The sequence below is a fragment of the Stegostoma tigrinum genome, chromosome 6 (assembly GCF_030684315.1).
Source record: "Stegostoma tigrinum isolate sSteTig4 chromosome 6, sSteTig4.hap1, whole genome shotgun sequence".
NCBI lineage: Eukaryota > Metazoa > Chordata > Chondrichthyes > Orectolobiformes > Stegostomatidae > Stegostoma > Stegostoma tigrinum.
The window spans coordinates 109,843,801-109,871,236 of NC_081359.1; the positions used below are offsets into that span (position 1 = coordinate 109,843,801).

Here is a 27,436-nt window from a genome sequence, read left to right on the forward strand (position 1 = left end):
TAGTTCTTCCATACCCAGCATCAGCTGTGTGAGCCTTCTCTCAGCTGCTTCCAATGCCAGGATAACATTATAGAAACCAAAAGAACTGCAGATGATGTAAATCAGGAACAAAAACAGACGTTGCTGGAAAAGCTCAGCAGGTCCAGCAGCATCTGTGAACAAAAAAATCAGAGTTAACATTTCGGGTCCAGTGACTCTTCCTCAGAACTGACAGAGCGTGGAGTTCTGAAGAAGGGTCACAGGACCCAAAACGTTAACTCTGATTCTTTTCTTCACAGATGCTGCCGGACCTGCTGAGCTTTTCCAGCAACATCCGTTTTTGTGCCAGGATAGTATTATTTAGATAAGGGCTTGAAACTGTTCGCAGTATTCCAGCTGTGGTCTGATGACTACATTACATAGCTTTTAGCTAAAAGTGCTTATGTTTATATTCCATCCCCTTTGAAATAAAGGCCAACAGTCTATTTGCCTTCCCTATTACTCATTGAATTTGGATGCTAGATTCAAAAACAGAATTTGCACAAAAAGCTTAGCAGGTCTGGTAGCAGGTTCTGAGGAAGGGTCACTCAACCTGAAACATTAACTCTGTTTTTTCCTTCGCAGATGCTGCCAGACCCGCTGAGCCTTTTTTTAAAACAAATTGTTTTTTTTTTCTGATTTACAGCACCTGCAATTCTTTTGGTTTTGATTTGAGTTCTAGATTTTTGTGATTTATGTAAAAGGAGTCTGAAATCTCTCCCTTCTGTCACTTTCTTCAGAGTTTCTCCATTTAAATAATAGTCAGCTCCTCTATTCTTCCTGTCAAAGTTCATAATCTCACAATCCCATGTTATATTTAAATCAGCCAAGCTTTTGCCCATTTGATTAAACTCATGGTGTTGCTCTGCAGATTCTCTCATCCCTTACAACTACTATTCCCTTTCTCCTTCTCATCCCTCTCACACATGCACACACTCTCTCTTTCTCTCTCTCTCCCTCTCGCCATGCACACAGTCTCTCTCTCTCTCTCGCACATGCACACACACTCTCTCTCTCGCACATGAACACACACTTTCTCGAACTCTCCCTCTCGCACATGCACCGTCTCTCTCTCTCCTTCCCTCTCTCTCTCTCTCTCTCTTTCTTCATTCAGAGCTAAAATCTCTACCCTAGAGGGTCTGCAAGGGCAGTGTTTGTGTATGTTCAAGGCAGAGATCAATAGATTTCTAGAAAGGAAAGACTTTAGGAGATGTCCAACCCATGATTCCTTCTACCTAGAAGGACAAGGGCAGCAGATACATGGGAACACCACCCCCTGCAAATCCCCCTCCCAGTCATTCACCAAACTGACTTGGAAATATATCATTGTTCCTTCACTATCGCTGGGTCAGAATATTGGAATTTCCTTCCTAATGGCATTGTGGGTCAACCTACAGCAGGTGGACTGCAGCGGTTCAAGGAAGCAGCTCACCCCCACCTTTTCAAGGGGCAACTAGGGATGGGCCAATGATGCCCACGTCCTTTGAGTGAATAAGGAAAGGGTAGGAGGATAGTGCAGTGAAATGGTGTGGAGACAGAAAGTCAGTGGTGATTTTGTAAATGGTGGAAGACGCCTGTATGTTTTCCCATCTCTCCTTCCTCCACTACTGACGCAGTTTACTTCAGCAGGTTTTCATTCTGAATAACCCCTTCTTTTAAAAGGATATTTGTTCCTTCATTGTTTATGTCAGACTTAATTCTTCCTGACAATACAAACGGGAATCACAATGGAGTTGGAACGGTTTCTGAGAAGCTGTAGGGCTCATTAACTTCAAGGAGGGGCTAGGTCATTCAGAAATGCTGACGGTCAGATGAAACATTCTAAACCTGAGATCAGTGGAAACTGCTGGCTAAAGGTACAAAAGGATATTGCAGCTAATTGCAAATACTTGCCAATAATTGACCCGGCCTACAGTTCCTAAGAGCCTCTGCTGTTTTCAGTTAGTTCCTAATGTCCAAGTTCATCCTTCAAGTTAATGAGCCCCAAGGTCTTCTAGAAGTGATTCCAATCTGCAAACTCCCATAAACAGTCTTGGCCAGATTACCAGGATAACAAAGTGTGAAGCTGGATGAACACAGCAGGCCAAGCAGCATCTCAGGAGCACAAAAGCTGATGTTTTGAGCCTAGATCCTTCTTCAGAGCTTGGCCAGATTACCTTTTATTTCCATCTCTTTCATTAAAAAATTAATATTAGTTCCATAAGGGCCAAGACCATCCACCATGTTCAACATCCACTCCCTCCACCATAGACGCTCGGTGGCAGCAGTGCGTACCATCTACAAGACGCACTGCAGAAATTCACCACAGATCCTCAGACAGCACCTTCCAAACCCACAACCACTTCCATCTAGAAGGACAAGGGCAGCAGGTACATAGGAACAGCGCCCCAATGTAACTTCCCCTCCAAGCCACTCACCATCCTGACTTGGAAATAGATCACTGTTCTTCCAGTGTCGCTGGGTCAAAATCCTGGAATTCCCTCCCTAAGGGCATTGTGGGTCAACCCAATGCAGATACACTGCAGCAGTTCAAGAAAGCAGCTCACCCCCACCTTCTCAAGGGGCAACTACGGATAGACAATAAGTGCTAGTATACAGGAACTGGGTTATAAATAGATGTAGGAAGGAGAGTATCATGGATAAAAACAAAGCAAATCAGAAAGTCTGAGGCGAAGAGCAATTGGGGGTTGCTGCATGTTTGGATTTGATGCTAATTTAAGGTGAGCTCAGGTTCCCAGTTGGTAGATTACAGGAGAACAGGCAGGAACAGTTTGGGAATAGTCAAGGTAACGAAATCTCAAATGAGGGTTTCAACAACAGAGGAGCTGAGAAGAGGCAGAAATGAAGACATGACGGAGGCAGGAATTGGCAATCTCAGTGGCGGAGCAGATTTATCCCTGAAAGGTCATGCCTTGGGGTCAAATGGAACACTGACTAAGAGATGGATCACTTGCTCTGAACAGATGGGGACAGAGGATAATTGGACCAGCCTTCCCAATATTTAACTGCAGTAACATGCGGCCCATCTTCCACTCAATGAAGCACCAGGAAACCTCAAGGCTGGAGTTGAGGGGAAGGGCTGGGTGTCAACAACACACACACAAAGCTGTGCTCCTTCAGATGATAATCGCAGGTGTGGGGGTGTAGTTGAGAAATAGGACGAGTTTAGGATTTATCTTTGGGGAACATCCAAACTAATGGTGCGGGAGCTGGAAGAGACATCATTGCAAATGATACTTGAGCTGTCACTGAATAGAGGAGAGGGGAACCAGGTGAGTGAAGCCCTGCAAAGTTGGACAAAGAAACATCAGACACTGGACTAGCAGTAGAGCATTCGGCCCATTGAGCCTGTTCCCATATCCAACTGGATCATGACTGATCTTCTATAATCGAAGCCATTTTCTCACACTATTCCCATATCCTTGATTCCCTCCATGACCAAAAACTTACTGATTTCAGTCTCGAACATTCTCAGTGACTGAGCTTCCACAGTCCTCTGGAGCAGAGCAATCCAAAGACTATCCTCCCTCTGAGTAAACACATTCCTCCTCACCTCAATCCTCAATGTTACTTAGCCCGTGGCTCTGTCATTTCCAGCTGTATGCACCCCTTTGCAGAGGAGGATTCCCTCCTGTATCTATCCTGTAAGATTCTGTACGCTTCAATGTGATCACCCCTCATCCTTCCAAACTCTAGGAAACACAGGGGAGGATATCTGCCATCCTTTCCTTGTCTGGCCCACATGTGACTCCAGCCCCCTCTCTGCCCCCTGGGAATTACTCTTCATCTTGGGATGGGTAATAAAGGCTGGTCTACCCAGCCACACCTGCGCCCTGCAAATTAATTTTTAATAACCTCTCTGCGCTGCAGCTTTCTGCAGTCTTTCGCTGTTTAAATAATATTCGACCCTTCTATTCTTCGTGCTGAAATGTGTAAGATCTGCCAAATCTTAGCCCACTCACTTACTGTCTATATCCCCCTGCAGACTCTGTGTCATCTTTACCATTCACAATCCCAACACCCACACACCTGGCTATACCACATTGGCTTTCCTCATTCTGACTCACTGAAGGAACCTGCTGGGCCACTCACTGAGGTCTTTATCTGGCCAGTTCATAGCCACAATGATCACTGAAGGGCCACCTCCCAGCTGGGCTCCAGATGACAGATTCTGCCCCCACAAATGGCAAGGTTGCGTGACCTAGATGTCACTTATTTATGCACCATCAAGAGCGCCCTCCCATTTCCCAACACAGCCAATCACCGCTCTTGCCTCTAGCTTCCAGTAACTCCCCTTCCTCACCCCCAACACTCCCCTGTCCCGTGACAGACCCCTCCACCTAGCCGCAGTGGGGGTTCCGTCAACACCAGCCAGAATCTCCCCTAGATCAGTGCCCAGTGTCCGAGCAACCAGGGGTCAGAGAGGCAGATTGCCCTCACTTGGGGTTAAAGCCCCAGATGAATGGCGATCGGAAACCAGTAAAGGTTGGGGGGTGTGGGGAGGCGGTCGTTTGTGGGATCTTGCTATGTGCGTTGTATCCCACATTCTACATAAAGAGGGTCAACATACTGGAAGAGTTGCAATGTTCCTAATTGTGTTTAATATAACTCCAGCGCAAGGCTCTGGGGATAGAGCTTTCACACCTCAACACAATAGCTGGTTTCAATTCAATTAATAAAATCTGGAGTTGGAGCCTCACTAATGGCAAGCTTGAAACATTTATTCTGTAATCCTGGAGTTTTTTTACTTCTTTAGTTTTTGATTTTGTTTTCCCTCAGAATGTATACTTAACAAGCTGTACCTCGGTACTTTTGTAACTGAGACCGTGCTGTGAGTGGAAACTTGGTAAATTTTTACTGTACTCGCGACTATCCAGCTCATCCGAAATTCTAATTCTATTGTCAATTGTTGCAAAAACACAAATGGGTTTCTTAAATTAGGCCTTTCATCAAATTCACTGACCAGAGAAGGAAATCTGTCGCAGTCTACCTGCTCTGGCCTACATGTGACTCCAGACCCACAGCAATGTGGGTATCGCTTGACCAGTGGCCTGAGCTGTGTCAAACTGCTATAGGGCAGTCAACCCACTACCATCCCAAGGGGCACTTAGGGAAGGACATTGAATGCTTGCCTAGCCAGCGATGTCTTTACCCACAGGAATATTCAATAGAATTCCAAAGCACCCCACCATCTGTAGGACACATGTCTCCACCCTGCACGTGATAGGGGTGCTATATATAACACCGAGTTCTTCCTTCCTCAGCCAACCCCTCCAGCTATTAGAAGTACGAGCATGCATTTGAAATCTCCCCTATTTCTGACTCTGCACACAGCATAAAATAAACATTGTTTTTTCATCTTCTAACCCCTGGTCTACAGTCAGCTGCCAAGATTGAGACTCTGTTTTTCAGAGTAGCTGGGGTGGGGTACAATAGCCAGGGCTTCCTGCCATTCAATTGTTGGATGCCACACCTCCACATTAATGGTGCTACATCAATGCAACCTCTAGTTCTTGCTGTACACTGCAGATGACACACGCACACGCACACGCAGAGTGAATAATGCATTCAGGACCTGCGCAGTAAACCACAAAGCAAAGGAAGCATTGATAATATCCTGTGAGAAGATAAGGGCTTGCAGCTAATTACCACTTTTATTGCCAGCTCAGGCAGTGCTCTCTGCAACAAATGAAGCATTTTTCGAAGAGCAGGGTATGTTGTAACTACAGGAATGATGGTACATTACAGGGGCTGCTGCACTTTGATGGTGGATAGTTAAGCTAAAGAAAGCCAGGAACTTGCATTTTTAAAGCACCCATCACATCCTCACCTCGAAATCCAATGAAGTGTTTTTTTTGAGAGAGTGCTCACTGTTGGTAGAAATGCAGCATTCTGTAGCAACAGTCCACAAACAGCGCGAAGCAGTGAGCTCTGTTTTGACAGTGTTGGTAGAGGCAGACGAATTCGAAACCAGAGTAGGCCATTGCCCTTCAAGCCTGCTCCACTGATCATAAAACCGTAATGTGTAGGAGCTGGAGTAGGTCATTCAGCCCATTGAGTCTGCTCTGCCACACAATGAGATCGTGGCTGATCTGATTATCCAGAACTCCAGTTTCCTGTCTTTAACCTGCAGCTCTTCATTCCCTTCCCAGTTAAAAATCTCTTTCTCAGTTTTGAGCACACCTAGTGAACCAGACCCGATGGCCCTCTGTGGTCAAGAATTCCACAGATTCACTACCCTCTGGAAGAAGAAATTCCTCCTCATCTCTGTCTTAAATGGGTGACCCCTTATTCTGGGATGATTCCCTCTGGTCCTAGACTCTCCCACAAGGGGAAACAACCTCTCCACATTGACCTTGTCATGTTCCCAAAGTAGGGTGTACATTTTAACAAAGTCATCTCACGTTCTTCTGAATTCCAATGAGTACGGGCCAAGCCTACACAATCCCTCCTCATGAGACAGGCCCTCCACACCTGGGATCAGCCAAGTGAACCTTCTCTGTACTGCCTCCAATTCCAGTCTATCATTCCCTTAGATAAGGAGCCCAAAACTGCTCACAATAATCTGACTAGTGCCTTGGATGGTTTGAACATAACCTCCCTAATTTTATATTCCATCCCCTTTGAAATAAAGGCCAACATTCCATTTGCCTCCCTATTACCCAGTGAACGTGGACATTAGCTGTTTTGTGTTTATTAATCAAGTGAGATTAAAGTTGACCCAAACACTGAGGAGAATGTTCCCAGCTCTTTACAATAACCTGGAATGTTCCAGGATGCCTAATTCCATTGGACTACCAGCCTCTTTCTGCATTCCCATTGGTCCTTTCGATCTCAGCCAAACCTCAGCTTCTCCACCATGAATATTACTGATACTGTGCCTCAGGTGGCTCCGCGGTTAGCACCACAGCCTCACAGCGCCAGGGACCCAGGTTCAATTCCAGCCTCGGGCGACTGTCAGTGCGGAGTTTGCCCATTCTCCCTGTGTCTGCGTGGGCTTCCTCCGGGTGCTCGTTTCCTCCCACAGTCCAAAGATGTGCAGGTTAGGTGGATTGGCCATGCTAAGTTGCCCGTAGTGTTCAGGGGTGTGTAGATTAGGTGGGTTATAGGGGGATGGGTCTGGGTGGAATGCTCTGATGTCTGCTCTGGACCTGTTGAGCCGAAGGGCCTGTTTCCACACTGTAGGGATTCTAGGAACAGAATTCGAGGGCTTGTAAGATCATTGGGGGACTACAATATGGAGTTGTGGTTAAAATCAGATCAGCCATGATCTTTTTGGATGGTGGAACAGGATTGAGGGCCAAACGGCCTCTTTACTTACTTTTTTTGTACATTTCTGACACAGTTATAAACATTTAGCAATGAGCTGGTGGATTTAGAATGTACTGGCTGGTAAGGTGTTGAATATAGATTCAGTACGTACTTAGTGTACTGGAGTTATAGAGGTCTACAACACAGAAAAAGGCCATTTGGTCCATCAAGTCCATTACTCAGGACAGAGATGAGGAGAAATGATCTTACTCAGAGGGTTGTGAACCTTTGGAATTCTTGATCCCAAGTCTTTGAGAATGTTGAAGTAGAGGTTGATACTGTTTTGATTGTCAATAGTGTTAAAGGGTTAGAGTCACAGAGTTATGGAGCAGAGTAAAAGGCCCTTCAGCCCATTGAGTCTGTGCTGGTAAAAACCAACCACCTAACTACTCTAATCCCATTGCCTAACACTTGGCCTATTGCCATGTCTGCCTCGGCATCACAAGCTCACATCTAAATAGTTCTTCAATGAGATGTGGCTTTCTGCCCCTCCTGCCCTTACAGGCAGCGAGCCCCAGATTCCCACCACCCTCGAGGTGAACAATGTTTTCCTCACACCCCTCACCAAACTTCCTGCCCCCCCCTCACCAAACCTCCTGCCCCTTCCCTTAAATCAACGCTCCCAGTCACTGATCCCTCTATCCAGGGGAAAGATTTGTTCTTGTCAACCTTATCCATGCTTCTACACAGCTGTTGGAGAAAAAGGTTTGGGGACTTGAGGAAAAGCTGGATCACTCGTAGAATGAGATAACAAAGTGTGAAGCTGGATGAACACAGCAGGCCAAGCAGCATCTTAGGAGCACAGAAGCTGACATTTCAGGCCTGGATCCTTCATCAGAAAAGGGGGATGGGGAGAGGGTTCTGGAATAAATAGGGAGAGAGGGGGAGGCGGACCGAAGATGGATAGAGGAGAAGATAGGTGGAGAGGACAAGAGAGTTGCAGTGGGAGACAAGCGCCACACTTTGTTATCTCGCTCATAGAATGAGCATCGATGGGCTGAATGACCTCCTACTGTGCTTTGCTACCCTAAGATGCTAAAACCCACCCAGTTCCAGCATCCTACTGCACCCTGACATCCCTCCAATTAACCTCAGCCTGGGCTAGGACCGGGGGCTGGGCTTTCAGTGGAGCAGGGAGGCTGGTGTATTTATCTGAGACAAACCTGAGGCAGTTGCTGCTGTGTGTTTGTACAAAGTGGTTATTCAGTCCAGCTTTGGAGAGCTGCTCAATGCACCATCCCAGCTCCCTCAAACAGAAAGACTGCGTTCCGCAGTATGACTCAGATTCAGTGACACAATTACCAGAAATATTTGAACATAAACAGATTCCTTTGCTGAGGGGAGGGACACACTAGTACTGCCTTACACTCTTCTGGACAAATACAATTGTCGTCAGGTCTCATACTTTTCAAATTTCTAGATGAAGGACGCCTGGCTTGGTGAACCTCTCCTCTTAATACAATCCCCCTACATCCAGGATTCCAAGCATTAGTCTGGCAAATGTGCTCTGAACTTCTCCAAACGCATTTCTATACTTCCTTAAATAAAGAGATCAACACTGTACACAGAACTCCAGATGTGGTTTCACCACTGCTCTGCATAACTGAAGCATAAGCTCCCTTCATTTACATTCAAATCCCCTCACAATAAACATAATGCATAGGAACAGGCCCTTCTGAGCTGCCTGCGACTCCATTCTAAACTGATCCCATCTGCCTGCTTATGGTCCATATCCCTCTATTCCCCACTTGTTCATATGTCTGTCTAAATATCTTAAACATTGCTAACATATCCACTTCGACCACCTCCACTGACAGCCTGCTCCAGGCACCTTCCACCCTCTGTGTAAATTGTTCCCTTGCACACCTCCTCTAAACATGAACTAAAACAGAAGTTGCTGGAAAAACTCGGCAGATCTGGCAGCATCTGTGAAGAGAAAAAAAAATCAGGGTTGATGTTTCGGGTCCTCTCATAATTTTATATACTTCTATCAGGTTGCCCCTCAACCTCTAACACTCCAGCAAAAACAATCCAAGTTGCCCAATATATTTCCTTATAGTGAATACTACCCATTCCAGGCAACATCCTGGTAAACCTCTCCACACCTTTCCAAAGCCTTCACATCCTTCCTCTACGTGTGGTGACCAGAACTGCATACAATACTCCAAATGTGACCCAACTAAAAAAGTTGCAACATGATGAGCCAACTTTTATACTCAATGCCCCAGACGTTGAAGATAAGAGTGCCGTACACCTTCTTTATTACCTCCTACATTTTACTGCATACTTTCCTCTTGCATTTAACCTCCCAAAGTGCATCACCTCACAGTTATCCAGATCAAACTCCATCTGCCATTTCTCCACCCAACTTTCCAACTGGTCAACTCTCACCATCTACAACTCCCACCAATTTCTACAACTACCCTCTGTCTTCTCTGACCAAACCAATTTTGTATCTGACTTACCAACTCACCATGGACCCCAAGCGACTTAATCTTCTGGACCAGCCTACCATGGGGGATCTCGTCAAATGCTTTAGCAAAGTCCAGGTAAACAACATCCACGACCCTACCTTCATCAATTACTTTCATCACTTCTTCAAAAAACTCAATCAAATTTGTGAGACAAGACCTCCCCCACATAAAGCCATGCTGATCACTCCCTAATGAGTGCATCCTTTTCCAAACCTGAGTAAATCCTGCCCTTAAGAATCTTCTCTCATAGTTACCCAACCACTAATAAGATTCACTGCTCTAACATTGCCTGGATTATTCCTGTTAAACAAAGGAACAACACTGCAGTCTTCTGGGACCTCACCTGTTGCTAAAGAGGATACAAAGATCTCTTTTAAGAACCTATCCATCTCCTCCCTTACCTCCCGGGTTAAATCCCATCAGGCGCTGCCCTGGGGACTTACCTAACTTAATATTTTTCAAGACACTCACCACCTCCTCCTTCATAATGTCGACATGCCCAAGGATATCAGCAGGACGTTAACAATAACGTTCGATTCATTGCCCTGGCTACTTGCTGTGCCTATATTCTAACACTGAGTGATTCACACAGTAGGATCCCTACATCCCTCTGGAATCTCTCATATGCTTCTTTTTCATTCTCCCTCTCAAAATGGACAACACACGTTATGCTCCAGCTGCCAGATCCTAGCCCGCTCATAAACTTACCTTGATCCCTTTGAAGCCTCTTTACATCACTTCCACAATTTATTTGAACAAGAACTTGGACTCATCTCCCTAAAGACCACTTGGGACAATGTTATTTTCCAAAACAGATTGTTCCCATTCTTAATGAGATGACAATAACTCACGCTGATGTGAAAGGGAGATGTGCTGGCGATTGAGCCAAGGAAAAGCTATGGAGATGACGGAAGAACTCCGAAATTGTGCAGTCTGGAATTTTACAGGACACACACCCCCCTCTCCAATTGGCCAAGTTAACCATGTGCCTCCTTCATTTCCAAACAGAGACATTGAATCTTAGGGATCAGACAATGGCCATTAGGCCCATCGAGCTGATGTCAGCTCTTTCAAAGACAGAGCCAATGATTTAGCTGAATACAATACTGCTGATTGCACAGTCCTGCCTGAAGGAGAAAAATTAAGACCCTCAAGTAACAGTAGGCCATTTGGCCCCTCAAGTCTGCTCCACCATTCAATACGATCATGACTGATTGCGACATTCCTCATGCCCGCTTCCCTGGTCTTTCCCTGTAAACCTTCTTTCCTGACTGATTAAATCTATCTCAGCCTTAAACCATCATGGGCATTCCCTTGCAGACAAGATGACTCTCCTCCACTCTCAGGGTGAGGCCATACGTGGCTGTACAGTCCAATGCCGTTACCACAGGCTCTGTTATACTTGAGGCTATACACAGGGACTCTGCCCCCACAGCTCTCTGTGTCAACGAGTTCCAAAGACTCACAACCCTCAGGGAAGAAATTCCTCCTCATTTTATGTTAAATTGGTGCCCCTTTATTCAGAGACTATCCCCCTGGTCCCAGATGTTCCCATGAGGGGAAACAATCTCTCAGCATTTATCCTCTCAGGCCCCTTAAGAATCCTAGATGTTTCAATGTGATCCCCTCTCATTCTTCTAAACTCCACTGAGTAGAGTCTCAAACCTGTTTAGCCTTTACTCATGAGACAATCCCTCCCTACTAGGGATAATCATACTAAACTTTCTCTGAACTGCCTCCGAAGAAATTATATCTTTCCTTAAACCAGGAGAACCAAAACTGCTCACAGTGCTCCAGATGTGGTCTCCCCAGCACCTTGTACAGTTGCAGTGAGATTTCCACAGTCTCACACTCCAAACCCCCTGAAATAAGGGCCAACTTTCCACAACCCTTCCTGATTACCTGCTGCCCGTCTGCTAGCTTTCGGTGTTTTGTGCACAAGTCCCGCCCGAGTCTCTTTGTGTTGCAGCTTTCTGCCGTTTTTCTCCATTTATTGCCTCTTGGCCTCTCCGGTCTAACAACACAAAGGTATTCAGAAGGGCAGTACCTCTTGCTGTGTACAGACCGATTCAGATTTTAGATCATGGTTAACATGAAATAACATGATTAAATATTGACACTATTAATCAAGCAGCTTGAAAAGGTGGGTGTTATTACAGTTGAACTGACTAACGCCTGACCCTCCAGGCATTAAGTAAAGTCTAACCAAAGAGTCAAAGTCTGATAAGTGGTAGCAGATTTAAAACAGAGAGGAGGAAAAACTACTTCTCCCCGTGGTTCACGAATCCGTGGAAATTCTCTCCCCCAGAGTGCCGGTGGGGCGGGGGGGGGCCCAGTTGAGTAACTGTAAGGAGGAGGTAGGCAGATTTATAGTGAGTAGTGGAGGTTAGAGGATTATGAAGACTGGGCAGGAAAGCGGAGTTGATTGAGGCTGAGATCAGCCTGGATCGCATTAAATGGGGGAGCGGGTTCAAGGGGCTGAATGGCCTACTCCTGCTCTGAGTCCTTATGTTACTATAAAGAGATGTTGAAAGGAGGCAACAGAGGCTGGGAGGTTTGGAGAGGCAATTGCAGACATGAGCATCCTGGTAGTGAAGGTGCCCCCCCACCCCGCCAGCCCCACACCTCCCCCACACCCCTGCTCCCCTCCAACTCTGGAACATTTAAAATCAGAGCATCACAATGTTGCTTGACCAGGAACCAGTGTAGATCAGTGAGCACAGGGTTTGTTGGGAGTTCGGACACAGGCTGTAGAGTTTATGGATAATGACAATATAGAACCATACAATCCCATCAGTGTGGAAGCAGGCCATTCAGCCCATCGAGTCCACACTGACCCATTCCCCCTGCCCCATCCCCATAACCCTGCATTTCCCATGGCTAATCCACCCAGCCTGCATACCCTGGACACTGTGGGCAATTGAACGTGGCCAGTCTGCCCTAACCCGTGCATCTTTGGACTGTGGGAGGAAACTGGAACACCCGGAGGAACGCACCGCAGAGACGGAGAGAATGTGCAAACTCCACACAGACAGTCGTCCGAGGCTGGAATCGAACTTGGGACCCTGGCGCTGTGAGGCAGCAGTGAGCCGCCGTGCCGCCTCACGTGGGCGGGGCTCTGGGGTGGCTGTATAAGTGATAAATATAATTTGGGTTCTTTTGTTAAGCATGGGCTTAACCCCTGTCCTGCTTGGTATATTTCCAGATACCAGCTATGCTGGCCAACAAATTCTAATTGTTGAGTGGCAGAGCAGAATTGAGGGGCCAAATGGCCTATTTTTGGTCTCATACCTTCTGCTCTTGGATGCCAGAACTATCTGAGATGCCTTAGGGACATTCATCGCCACCAATCCTTCTCATTGGTTTCAATTACAGACACCAAGGAGAGAAGGACTCCCATGAAGATAGTCTTCAGCAGAAGAGAGATTTGATCGTGAGAAACAGGACAGGTTTATGTCAAACAAGCACAGAGAATGCTGGAGAAACTCAGCAGGTCTGGAAGCATTTATAGAGGGAGCGAGGGAGAGAGGGAGGGAGGGAGGGAGAGAGGGAGAGAGGGAGAGAGGGAGGGAGGGAGGGAGGGAGGGACAGAGAAACAGATGCTTCAAGTTTGGTGTGACTCTTCTTCAGAGCTTACAAAATGGTGCTTTTAAATCTTTTGACAAAGATGGACGAGGGACAAGGTGAGTTGAAGCCAAGTGAAAAAGACAAAGGGGTTCCTAAGTTGGGGGGGTGCGGAAGAAGGGAAAGAGAAATAGAGATGTAGGATAGGTGTAAGTTAAAATGTGGAAGGATGGAATTGGGCATAGTAAACGAGAGGGGAGGCTTGAGGAGTGTGTGCAGGAATGTACAAGAAATGGAGGTCACCTTAAATTTATGAGGAGAGATTATACAAATTAGGCCTAGAATTTTGAAGGTTAAGGGGTGAGCTGATTGCGATGTTGACAGGAAAAGATAAAGAAAAACTATTTCCACTGTTTGGGAATTCTAGCACCAGAAGCATAGTCCAAGAATTAGGGCCAGAGGGTTCTGGAAAGATGTTAGGGAGCACTTTGGGTGGGAGAGTTTGGAACTTTCTTTAAGTCTCAGATTGATACATTTTTGCTAATCATAGAATCCCTACGGTGTGGAAGCAGGCCATTTGGCCCAACAAGCCCATACTGACACCATCCCCCTACTCGATCTCTGTGACTCTGCATTTTCCATCATTAATCCACCCAGCCTACACACCCCTGGACACTATGGGCAGTGTAGCATGGCCAATCCACCCTGATCTGCGCATCTTTGGACTGTGGGAGGAAACTGGTGCACCCGGAGAAAACCCACGCAAACACGGGGAGAATATGCAAACACAGACAGAGGCCTGAAGCTGGGATCGAACCTGGGTCCCTGTTGCTGTGAGGCAGCAGTGCTAACCCATGAGCCACTGTGCCGCTCCATCAACGGTATTGGGGATATGAGCCAAAGGCAGGTCTATGGAATCGGGTCACAGATCGGCCATGATCTCAATGAAAGGTAGAACAGACTTGAGGGGCTGAATGGCCTACTCCTTTTTGTGTGTTGCCACATGGTCAAGCTGTGGCTTTGTAAGATTTCCAGCAACCACAATGTTTCACTTTAATTTGTCGACTTACTGTAGTGAGCTAAACAGCGAGTTATATTACGGCTGAGAGATTAATATTCCTCGGAAGGGCTTCAGGCTAGAACTAGCACTAATTACACATTGCTGTAGTTACATAGCACTTGCACAACCAAATAGAGTGTGTTCCTGGAGCAGTGTCCTCATAGCCTGAGGGCTGGAGCTAATCTAATGAAGTCAGTTAACCGTTTTGGGTACCAACAACTTCACCCAACGTTGCTGATGTTAAACAGAGCAGACAGAGGACATTCCTCCCATCATCCCCATGCCAGCTCTTTAGAAGAGGAATCCAGTTGGTCCCAGTATCACTGCTCCCTCCAGCCCTACAGATCAACAAACAGATATTTCCAGCACAGTTTGTATGCACAGCCATTGGATTGAATTACAAAGGAGTGGTTTGCTGTAAGCAATGTATTATCTGATATGTATTCATTCCAACCAGTACCTGGAAGAGAGGCGTATTAATTACTGAGCTGTATAAACAGAGCAAGGGACAGCCAGGTCTGAGACTTACAGAGAACACACGATAATTGCTCGAGTCACACTGCAGAATGCTGTGGGTAGGCTTTGCTTACACAGTGAACAAGCTTTCACACTGAACACTCACACACTCTAACAGCACAAATCCATCCTACCAGTACGATCGAAATGACAGTGCTACCCAATTATTCCCACTGCATATGCACACACACACACACGTGCACATACACATGCGTGCGCACGCTCCACATACGCACGTGCACACACACATACACACACACACACAGCTGGCACACACACACGCACACACACGTGCATGCATACACACCTGCTCTGCCATTTGACAAGAACATGGCTGATCTAATTTTAACCTAAACTCTACATTCCCAAATATCCATCAGTTCAAGGGCAATTAGGAATGGTCAAGAAAATGCCAGTGTTGCCTGTGAAGGAACAGACTAACACTGGAGATAGTAGGAACTGCTGGTGCTGGAGAATCTGAGATAACAAGGCGTGGAGCTGGATGAACACAGCAGGCCAAGCAATATCAGAGGAGCAGGAAGGCTGACGTTTCAAACCTAGACCCTTGAAACATCAGCCTTCCTGCACCTCTGATGCTGCTTGGCCTGCTGTGTTCATTCAGCTTACCTCCTTTGTGATGCTGCTTTTTCATGCTCTTCAAACCAAAGCGCACACATTTCTTTGCAGTGAAACTCATCTGCCTCCAATCCACCCACTTAACAGCTGCGAGGTTATGCTGCAGCTCTATAAAACCCTGGTTAATACCCCACTTGGAATATTGTGTTCAGTTCTGGTCGCCTCATTGTGGGAAGGATGTGAAAGCTTTAGAGAGGGTGCAGAGGAGATTTACCAGGATGCTGCCTGGACTGGAGAGTAGGTCTTATGAGGAAAGGTTGAGGGAGCTAGGGCTTTTCTCATTGCAGCAAAGAAAGATGAGAGGTGACTTGATAGAGGTGTACAAGATGATGAGGCACAGATTGAGTAGATAGCTAGAGACTTTTTTCCCCAGGGTAGAAATGACTTTTGTGAGGGGTCATAATTTTAAGGTGATTGAAGGAAGGTATAGGGGAGATGTCAGAGGTGGGTTCATTGCACAGAAAGTGGTGGGCGCATGGAACGTGCTGCCGGCAGTGGTAGTGGAGTCATATACTTTAGAGACTTTTAAGCAACTCTTGGACAGGCACATGGAGGATAGTAAAATGTAGGGTATGCAGGGTAGATTGATCTTAGTAGGATAATAGGTCAGCACAACATTGTGGGTCGAAGGGCCTGTACCGTGCTATGTCCTATATCCTATGTCACCAATTTATCAATGTCCTTCTGGAGCCCCACACTGTCCTCCCCACAGTTTACAATTCTTCCAAAGTTTAGTGTCACCTGCAAACTTTGACATTGTCCCCTGCACAGCAAGATCCAGATCATTCGTATAGATCAGGTGAAGCAAGGGGCCCGATACAAATATTCCCCTAGCCTGAAAAATTCCCGTTGTCCGCCACTCTCCGTATCCCAAGCACTCAGCCGGCTTTGCATCTGCATTGTTCCAGTCTGGAAGGTTTGGATTGGACATTTCCGGGAGGTGGGTTGAGGGTCTGAGGATAAAGTCCGCTGCTAATCCTGAGGAACAGCTACCCAGCGCTGTTTACAACACTTCATGTTCTTATCTCAAGTTGTTTGAAGAGACACTTTACTCAAGCCTTCACTGTTTGTTCTCAGGCTCCAATTGTGTGTTTTGTTTCCTGTCTTACTCAATTAGAAAAGTAAATATTACGCTTACAGTCTGTCGTGAATGACAGGGATCTTGTCGAAAGGACAATATTCGCCCCAGACCTCCCAGCACACAGGCAGAGGGCAGCGTGGGCTCTACATTTAACACTGTCCATGCACAGTGCCAGCCTTCACTGAAAACCTCTCAGACACATTCACTGCTCATTTCCTCCTCTGTTCATTTCAGGCATGTAGACATACCATTACCACAAAGTATGTATTCCCAGGACAGGGACAGCACCAGGTCAGATACGCTCCTCCCCTATCAAACACTCCCAGGACAGGGACAGCATGGGGTTAAATGTAGAGTAAAGCTCCCTCTACAGCCCTCCCCTTTCAAACACTCCCAGGACAGGGACAGCGCAGGGTTAGATGCAGAGTAAAGCCAATTAACCTAATTTCACTTGTGGGTAAGATTTTGGAGTTCATTGTAATGGATGAGATTTCTGAAGATTTGGAAGTGTATGGTACAGTAGAGCAAAGTCAGCATGGTTTCATCACGGGGAGTTCATGCCTGACAAATCTGCTAGAATTCTTTGTGGAAGTAATGAACAGGGTAGACCAAGGAGAGCCAATGGATGTTATCTTCCTGACTTCAAGAACGCCTTTGATAAGGTGCCACACAGGAGGCTGCTGAGTAAGATAAGGGCCCATGGTGTTAGAGGCAGACTGCTATCATGGATAGAAGATTGGCTGTCTGGCAGAAAGTATAGAATGGGGATAAAGGAGTCTTTCTCAGGATGACAGCCGGTGACAAGCGGTGTCCCACAAGGGTCAGTGCTGGGGCCACAGCTTTTCACTTCGTACAATAACGATCTAGACGAAGGAACTGTGGACATTCTGGCTTAGTTTGCAGACGACACAAAGATAGATGGAGGGACAGGTAGTATTGAGGAGGTGGGGAGGGTGCAGAAGGATTTGGACAGGTTGGGAGAATGGGCAAAGAAGTGGCAGATGGAGTACAAGGTGGGAAAGTGTGAGGTCACGCACTTTGATAAGAAAAATAAAAGCATGGACTATTTTCGAAATGGGGAGAAAATTCAAAAATCTGAAGTGCAAAGAGATTTGGAAGTTCTAGTCCAGGATTCTCTCAAGGTAAACTTGTGGGCTGAGTCAGTCATTAGAAAGGCAAATACAAGTTTGGCATTTATTTTGACAGGACTTGAATATAAAAGCAGGGATGTACTATTGAGGCTGTATAAGGCTCTGGTCAGGCTGCATTAGGAGTAATTTCTGCTCCTATGTCTTATGGTCTTCCTCTACACTGTCCCACACAGGCATGTACTACCTCAAACATCAGGCTTATCAGTGATAGGCAGCATGGTTTTGTGCAGGGAAGGTCATGTCTTACCAGCTTGATAGAATTCTTTGAGGAAGTGACAAAGTTGATAGATGAGGGAAGGGCTGTAGATGTCATATACATGGACTTCAGTGAGGTGTTTGATCAGGTTCCCCATGGTAGGCTGATGGAGAAAGAGAAGTCGCATGGGGTCTAGGGTGTACTTGCCAGATGGATAGAGAACTGGCTGGGCAACAGGAGACAGAGAGTTGGAGTGGAAGAGAGTTTCTCAAATTGGAGACCTGTGACCAGTGGTGTTCCACAGGGATCTATGCTGGGACCACTGTTGTTTGTGATATACGTAAATGATTTGGAGGAAGGTGTGGATGGTCTGATCAGCAAGTTTGCAGATGACACTAAGATTGGTGGAGTAGCAGATAGTGAAGGGGACTGTCAGAGAATGCAGCAGAATATAGATAGACTGGAGAGTTGGGCAGATAAAGGGAGTTCAATGCAGGTAAATGCGAGGTGATGCATTTTGGAAGGTCCAATTTAAGAGTGAACTATACGGTAAATGGAAAAGTCCTGAGGAAAATTGATGAACAGAGAGATCTGGGTGTTCAGGTCCATTATACCCTGAAGGTGGCAACGCAGGCCGATAGAGTGGTCAAGGCGGTATATGGCATGCTTTTCTTCATTGGGTGGGGTATTGAGTACAAGAGTTAGCAGGTCATGTTACAGTTGTATAGGACTTTAGTTCGACCACATTTGGAATACCATGTACAGTTCTGGTCGTCACATTACCAAAAGGATGTGGATGCTTTGGAGAGTGTGCAGAGGAGGTTCACCAGGATGTTGCCTGGTATGGAGGGTGCTAGCTATGAAGAGAGGTCGAGTAGATTCGGATTATTTTCATTAGAAAGACGGAGATTGAGGGGGGACCTGATTGAGGTCTACAAAATCATGAGAGGAAGAGACAAGGTGGATAGCAAAAAGCTTTTTCCCCAGAGTGGGGAGACTCAATTACTAGGGGTCATGAGTTCCAAGTGAGAGGAAGAAAGTTTAGGGGAGATATGTGTGGAAAGTTCTTTACACAGAGGGTGGTGGATGCCTGGAACACGTTACCGGTGGAGGTGGTAGAGACGGGCACGATAGCGTCATTTAAGATGTATCCAGACAGATACATGAATGGGCAGGGAGCAGAGGGATACAGTTCCTTGGAAAATAGGTGACAGGGTTAGATAGAGGATGTGGGTCAGTGCAGCCTTGGAGGGCTGAAGGGCCTGTTCCTGTGCTGTAATTTTCTTTGTTCTTGATCCCAAAGTTGTTTACACCCAATGAAACATAGGCAAGGTTCCTGCTGCACTGTGGGAGGCAACTGGCACACAGCAAGATCCCAAAACCAGCTCTGCAAGCTCAGATAACCTGTCTCACGTGATGCAGGCTTAGGACTGATTTTGGGGAGAACGTGCAGGGAGTGACTCCACACACTTGGAACGGTGTCTGTGGAATGTTTCTACATCCTCTTGAGAAAGAGAGGCAGGCAGACTGGCACGTCATCCCGCCTGGGACCCTGCAGCACTCCCTCAGGACTGCACAGAGCGTCTACCCCTGTTTAAACCATTGCAATGGGACTTTGATCCCCCAACCCTGTGACAGCTTCCAAACATCGCATATGTGTTACAATGAAGTATATCTTGGTATTCTGAGTTTTCTTCCAAAGATGTTTGCCAAATAGTTTCAACCTCTGTGCCACATTAACGTTACTAGTTCTGTGGTTCAGTGGCTGTTTCTGACGCATATACCTTTCCTGGCAAGGTCCTCCTTTCTCACAAAAGCTGTATTGGCTACATAGAGCTGGATATTAGGTGTGTTTGTGTTTTTTTTAACTCCAGAAGAGGGTGATGTCGCAGGAGAAGTAGAAGAGGGCGAAGCTGTAGGAGAAGTAGAAGAGGGTGATGTCGCAGGAGAAGTAGAAGAGGGCGAAGCTGGAGGAGAAGTAGAAGAGGGCGAAGCTGGAGGAGAAGTAGAAGAGGGTGACGCTGTAGGAGAAGTAGAAGAGGGCGATGTCGCAGGAGAAGTAGAAGAGGGCGATGTCGCAGGAGAAGTAGAAGAGGGCGATGCTACAGGAGAAGTAGAAGAGGGTGACGCTGTAGGAGAAGTAGAAGAGGGCGATGTCGCAGGAGAAGTAGAAGAGGGTGATGTCGCAGGAGAAGTAGAAGAGGGCTATGTCGCAGGAGAAGTAGAAGAGGGCGAAGCTGGAGGAGAAGTAGAAGAGGGCGATGCTGTAGGAGAAGTAGAAGAGGGTGATGTCGCAGGAGAAGTAGAAGAGGGCGATGCTGCAGGAGAAGTAGAAGAGGGCGAAGCTGGAGGAGAAGTAGAAGAGGGTGATGCTGTAGGAGAAGTAGAAGAGGGCGATGTCGCAGGAGAAGTAGAAGAGGGCAATGTCGCAGGAGAAGTAGAAGAGGGTGACACTGTAGGAGAAGTAGAAGAGGGCGATGTCGCAGGAGAAGTAGAAGAGGGCGATGTCGCAGGAGAAGTAGAAGAGGGTGACGCTGTAGGAGAAGTAGAAGAGGGCGATGTCGCAGGAGAAGTAGAAGAGGGTGATGCTACAGGAGAAGTAGAGGAGGGTGACGCTGTAGGAGAAGTAGAAGAGGGCGATGCCGCAGGAGAAGTGAGAGGTTTGGTAAGAGTGGAGGGATGGAGAGTGGAGTGGGAATAGGGAGAGAGTGGAGGGTTGGGAAGTGGGGGCAGGGGGAGAGTGGGAGGGGCAGGGGAAGGTGGGGTCATGGGGGACATGGCACGGGGAGAGTAGGGAGCAAGGGAAGAGGGGGGAGTGTGGGGAAGGGTGGGGGAGCAGGTTGGCTGTGATACAATAAAAGACACCAAGTGAGGTTGCGATAACAACATCTGTGGGAAAGGAAATTGGACAATGAGAAGTGAACCGAGATGTCGGAGCTCAGGGAGTGCTGTGATTAAACAGGGAAGTGAAGGGTTAACAGTGAAACAAGAAGCTGTGAAACTGCTGCGATTCATAGAAATTACAGGAACCAGGAAACCGAATAAAACCTGTTCACAAAAAACAAATCACTTCAAACACAAATTCAATGGGTTTTTAACCCACTCACAATTTACTTGCAATCGACCAATTCCCTGGCAAACTAAATCGAATGGATCATTTCTGAACAGATGATGTAAGTGCAGGAGGTACAAATTTATTATAAAACTTTCATTGCTGAGTTAACCCTTAGCCTGCTGGATTAACCAAGACTCTGTCGAGTACTGTGTGCAGTGTTGGTCTCCCTGGAAGGGACATATCTGTTATCGAGAGAGTGTGGCAGAGGGTCACTGGGCTGTTACCAGAACGGGTAGGATTGTCCTATAATGAGCAATTAGTTTGACTGGGTCTGTATTCACTGAGGGTTGGAAAGGTGAGAGGGGGAATCAGATGGAAACATGTAAAGTTCTCACAGGGCTGGAGATCCAGTGGATCCAGTCTCAGTACACAGGGTAGATCACTCAGGAATGAGATGAGGAAAGATTTCTCCATTCATAGGGTGTGAAGATGTGCAATTCTCTCACACAGGAAGCTGTGGAGACCAAGTCACTGACTGTATTTAGAGAAGACATAATTATTTTTAGATTTTAAAGGCAAAATAGGGAGCAGGGACAAAGCTGTAATGTTGTATTGAGAAAGAGGACCAGCCCGGATCACAGTGCATAACACAGCAGGCTTGAAGGGCTGAATGGCCTAGACCTGATATTAGTTTCTACTTTTCTATGTATAAACACTGACCCTGTACAGTTACACAGTGAGGGGCCCTTACCCTACTGAATAAACACTGGCCCTGTACAGTTACACAGTGAGGGGCCCTTACTCTGCTGAATAAACACTGTACCCTGTACAGTTACGCAGTGAGGGGCCCTTACTCTGCTAAATAAACACTATACCCTGTACAGTTACGCAGTGAGGGGCCCTTGCCTGCTAAATAAACACTATACCCTGTACAGTTACGCAGTGAGGGGCCCTTGCTCTGCTGAATAAACACTGTACCCTGTACAGTTACGCAGTGAGGGGCCCTTACTCTGCTGAATAAACACTGTACCCTGTACAGTTACACAGTGAGGGGCCCTTACTCAGCTGAATAAACACTATACCCTGTACAGTTACGCAGTGAGGGGCCCTTACCCTGCTGAATAAACGCTGACCCTGTACAGTTACACAGTGAGGGGCCCTTATCCTGCTGAATAAACACTGATCCTGTACAGTTAAAATGCTTACAGCTGCTGTTTCCAACAGCAGTGATGACAGCCTTAAGCAGTGTCAAGGTTGTGTGTTTCCATTTGTGCTCCACGCCCAGCTATGTCAATCATTCAGCTAAGTTATCATACAACCCCCAGTGTGGAAACAGGCCCTTCGGCCCAACAAGTCCACACTGACCCTCAGAGCATCCCCCTGGGCCCAAATAGTCTACACACTCCTGAACACTACGGGCAATTTAGCATGGCCGATCCACCTAACCTTTGGGCTGTGGGAGGAAATCAGAGCACCTGGAGGAAACCCACGCAGACACGGGGAGGGAATGTACAAACTCCACACAGACAGTCGCCTGAGGGTGGGATCGAACCTGCGTCCCTGACACTGTGAGGCAGCAGCGCCAACCACTGAGACACAGTGCCATTATCTTCCTGACTAATCAGTAAATGCTGTTATTGTTTGTGTTTCATGTGTCTCCCACTGTCTATCCTCCATTAGCCTGAATTTCCCTGAAGTGATTCCTATCCTGAGCACATATTGTTCTACGTCTTAATTCACTTTCCATGCCCAGTGTTGCATAAGACACAGACTACGTGCTGACGTTTGTCTCGATCCTTGGATCTTGCCATAACATGTCAGTAGGCTGGGAGCCATTGTACATCAAGCTAGAATCTTCCCTGCCCTAACCACCTACCAGTAGCTGATTATGGTTTGATAGTCAACTTGTTTAGCCACATAATTAACACACCTTCCTGGTCCAGCAAATGTTGGTTGAGAGATTCATGGGACACAGAACAACACAGCACAGGAATGGGCCCTTTGGCCCACAATGTTGTGCCAAATGTAAACAGCAACTCATATTCCGCTTGGTAACCCTGCAGCCCAATGGTATTAACGTGGACTTCACAAGCTTCAAAATCTCCCCTCCCCCTACCATATCCCTAAACCAGCCCAGCTTGTCCCCACCTTCCTAACCTGTCCTTTCTCCCACCTATCCCCTCCTCCCACCTCAAGACAGACCCCCATCTCCTACCTATCAGCCTCATGTCGCCCCCTTGACCTGTCTGTCCTCCCTGGACTGACCTCTCTAACTCCCCACCTACACTCACCTCTACAGACTCCATCCCCGCCTCTATGACCTGTCTGTCTCTTCTCCACCTATCTTCTCCTCTATCCATCTTCTATCCTCCTCCCCCCATCTCCCTGTTTATTTCAGAGCCCCCTTCCCCACCCCCATTTCTGAAGAAGGGTCTCGGCCCGAAACGTCAGCTTTCCTGCTCCTCTGATGCAGTTTGGCCTGCTGTGTTCATCCAGCTCCACACCGTGTTATCTCTCGCCAAATTAAACTAATCCCTTCTGCCTGCCCATGGACCATATCCCCCCAAAGATTCCGATCGCCAACCCGATTGATGCCTGTTATCATTTTATAGACTTTTATCGAGCCTCCCCTCAGCCTCTGCTGTTCCAGGCACAATAACACGAGTTTTTCCAGCCTCTCCGAGTTTCTAGTGCAGAGCAGTCACCAAACAGTGCCACAAGGTGGAGGCGATGGCCTCGTGGTATTATCACCAGACTACTAAAGCAGAGACCCAGGGTGCTGTTGTAGGCACTTGGCTTTGAATCCCACCCCAGCTTATTGGATAAATTGAACTCAATTACCAAAAAATAACTCAGGAATTAAGAATCTAATGATGACCGTGCAACCTCTCAGTTGTTGTAAAGACCCATCTGATTCACTAATGTCCTTTAGGGAAGGAAACTGCCATCCTTACCTGGTCTAGCCCACACATGACTCCAGACCCACGGCAAAGCATTGGCCCAGCCAATGATACCCTATCCCTTAACGAACTGAGAAAACACAACCTGAGAAATGGCACACTGGATTAAGCTACCAGACTGTTTCCCAGAAAGCCAAAATGCTCAAGGCTAATCGCTCTGTTTTAGCACACACAGAACTCAGAGAGTATCCCATTTGTCACAGCTTTCCAAGTAGGAATGTGCGGCTTCCATAGCTACTATTTTTATTATAAAGCACAAGAGCAGGACCGTGCACTGATAAAAGCCCATATGAGACTCCACCACCACCTCCGACCCCATTAGTAGCATAAATTATCAATTCATCCCTCTATTCCATCTTCCCTCGTGTGATTATCCAATGCTCCCATAAAACACGATTCACCCCATTCTCTTCCCTCTGGGGCCAAGTTTCACATTGAGTCATACCATATAGAAACAGGCCCTTCAATCCAACTCAGCCATTCTGACCAGGTATCCTAAATTAATCCAGTCCCATTAGCCAGCATTTGGCCCATATCCCTTTAAACTCTTCCCATTCATGTACCCATCCAGATGCCTTTTAAATGTTGTAATTGTACCAGACTCCACCACTTCCTCTGGCCGTTCATTCCATACATGCACCACCCCTGGGGAGAACAAGTTACCCCTCAGGTCATTTTTAAAATCTTTCCCCTTCACCTTAAACCTATGCCCTCTAGCTTTGGGCTCTCCCAGCCTGGGGAAAAGACCTTAGTTATTTACTCTATCCACGGACCAAGCACCGATCCTTGTGCTGGTCACAGGCCTCCAGTCCAAAAAGCAACTCTCCACCACCATCAATCTCTGTCTCCTATCTTCAAGCCAGCTCTGTATCCAATTGGCTAGCTCCCCCTATATTCCATGTGATCTAACCTTGCTAACCAGTCTCCCGTGTGAAATCCTGTCAAACATCTTGCTAGAAAACGTCCACCAGTCTGCCTTCATCAATCTTCTTTGTCACTTCTTCAGATTAGTGAGACATGGTTTCCCAATCACAGAACCACCCTTTCCATCTACATGTAAATCACGCCCTTCTTCACAGTAGATGCTGATATATTTGTTTAGCATTGCACCCATCCCCTGTGGTTCCACACATTGATGCCTCATTCATCTTTAAGGGGCTCTATTCTCTCCCCAGTTACTACGTTGCCCTTAATGTATGTAAAGAATTTCCTTTACCCTATTTGCCAAAGCTATCTCAAGTTTTGCCCTCCTGATTTCTGGCTTAAGTATGCTCCTACTGCCTTTATACTTCTCCAGGGATTCACTCAATCCCTGCTGTCTGTACCAGACATGTGCTTCCTTCTTTTTCATGACCAAAGCCTCAACTTCTCTAGTCACCCAGATTTCCCGACACTTACCAGCCTTGACCTTCACCCTTACAGGAACATACTGTCTCAAACGCTTGTCATCTCATGTTTAAAGGCTTCCCACTTCCCACTTCCCATCTCTCCCCAAAACAACTTTTGAAAATTCCTGTCAATGCGGGGCTTACTCCAATGTAAGAACTTTAACTTTTTGACCAATCCTGTGTTTTTCTACAACTGTTTAAAGCTAATGGAATTATAATCACGTGGGCCCAAAATGCTCCCCCACAGACACCTCGCATTCGCACCTCGCTCTCGATTTGCCCTGAATGTCACTGAAAAGACAGACATGTCGAAGCACCTTCCCACGATGTTCAACATCATCTGTCCTCAGCAAGGATGGTAAAGCAGAGACAGTGTGTACAATTCATGAAATTGCACAGTGACCTCTGCACAGCCCATTCAGCTCCGGGGTCTGTGTTAGCTCTCTGAATGGACACTTCACCTCACACCTTCACCCATCATCTCTGATTATCAGCCAATTAAACAAAGGCTGGAGAGCCTGAGTGGCCTCTTTGCGCTGTTTACCCTAACACCATCCGAAACTGGATCCTAATGAGCTTCTCTGCAACATTCAGCATTTACGCAAAAGGACAATGGAGTCAGTGGCTTTGGAAGATTCCGGAAGCCTCTAATTTGCAATAATTACTGGAAGGGAACATATTAACCAGCTCAGCCAACGGGGAATAGAAGCTCGATGGGGGTTACATTAGGAATTCAGTCTTTCTGACAAATGGGGTTCAGGTCTGAAAGATCCGCTCCTACTTTTCATCACCGCCCGGCCAGTATTACCAAGATACTGACCACGCACAGGGAATACAGCCAGAGCTTGCGATGCCTCCCAGAGTCAAACAGCCCAATGACTGGGATGGATGCCCCTGATACTCCCCATTACAGGAAGAGAGACAGTGCTGACAGCTGAGTCAAGATCGTCGGGGAGGGGTGCTGTCCATTTCATTTGGGAGGCTGGGGTTCGATAGCGCTTCTGCTGTTACAGAGTGAGGGGCTGCAATGTTTGAAAGCAAGATGCCCATTCCCTGGCTCCCATATCCAGCTGGTACCTGCCAATGCACTTTGGACAGGAAGAGGGACAGGAGACAAAGCTGTATAACAGCAAGCACAGACCTACACAAAGTGGGCACAGAGAGAGACGCATACACAGAGACAGAAAGATAGAGAGAGAAATAGTGGGAGACAACAGAGAGAGACTGAGAAAGAACAACTGAGAGAGAATGACAGAGAGAGGGAGACAGAGTGAATGAGAAAAAGACAGAAAGAAAGGGAGACAGTGAGAGAGAAAGGCGGAGAGAGGAAGTGGTTAAAACAGTGTGGAAGATGGGAGAAGTGGGGGAGGGGGCACAATGCCTGGGGGAGATGGGGAGAAGGGCAAAGAGAGATTGTAGATGGCTCAGGAGAATAAAACAGTAAAAATAAACACAACAGTTTGGAAGTGAACACACTAGAGCAGCCAAGATAATAAAATAGAGCAGCCAGTTGTTCTGGGTCTCCTTTCTGGGCTGGGTACGGGGCATGTTGTTGTGCTGCGGGGAGGGGGTGGCGGGGGGAGGGGGGGCAAAGGTTTCAGAAACCAGGCAAAGCAAGTAGGGCAATGCCAGCCTGGGTTAACCCCTTCCACTAGACCACCCTCCAGCCCCATCACACACACTCACACACACTCACACACACTCTCTCTCACACACACACACACACACACTCTCACACACTCACTCACACTCACACACACACTCTCTCACACACACACACACACTCTCACACTCACACACACTCACTCACACTCACACACACACACACACACACACTCACTCTCACACACACACACACACACACACACACACTCCTCCCCACTCTCTCTCTCTCTCACACACACACACACACACACACACTCTCACTCACACACACAGAGCAATTGTGCGGCCTCACTGTCTCTGCAGCCATTCCAATTTTTTGAAAAACCCAGAGAGAGGAAATAAAATCAGAACGACAGCAGAT

The 27,436-nt window shown here is 47.0% G+C and overlaps 1 protein-coding gene across 3 annotated transcripts in view; it reads right to left on the reverse strand.

Moving 5' to 3' along the window:
• The window catches only part of LOC125453591 (cGMP-dependent 3',5'-cyclic phosphodiesterase), a 296,672-nt gene that overhangs the window by 212,476 nt on the left and 56,760 nt on the right, over positions 1 to 27,436 (reverse strand). The window lies entirely within an intron of this gene.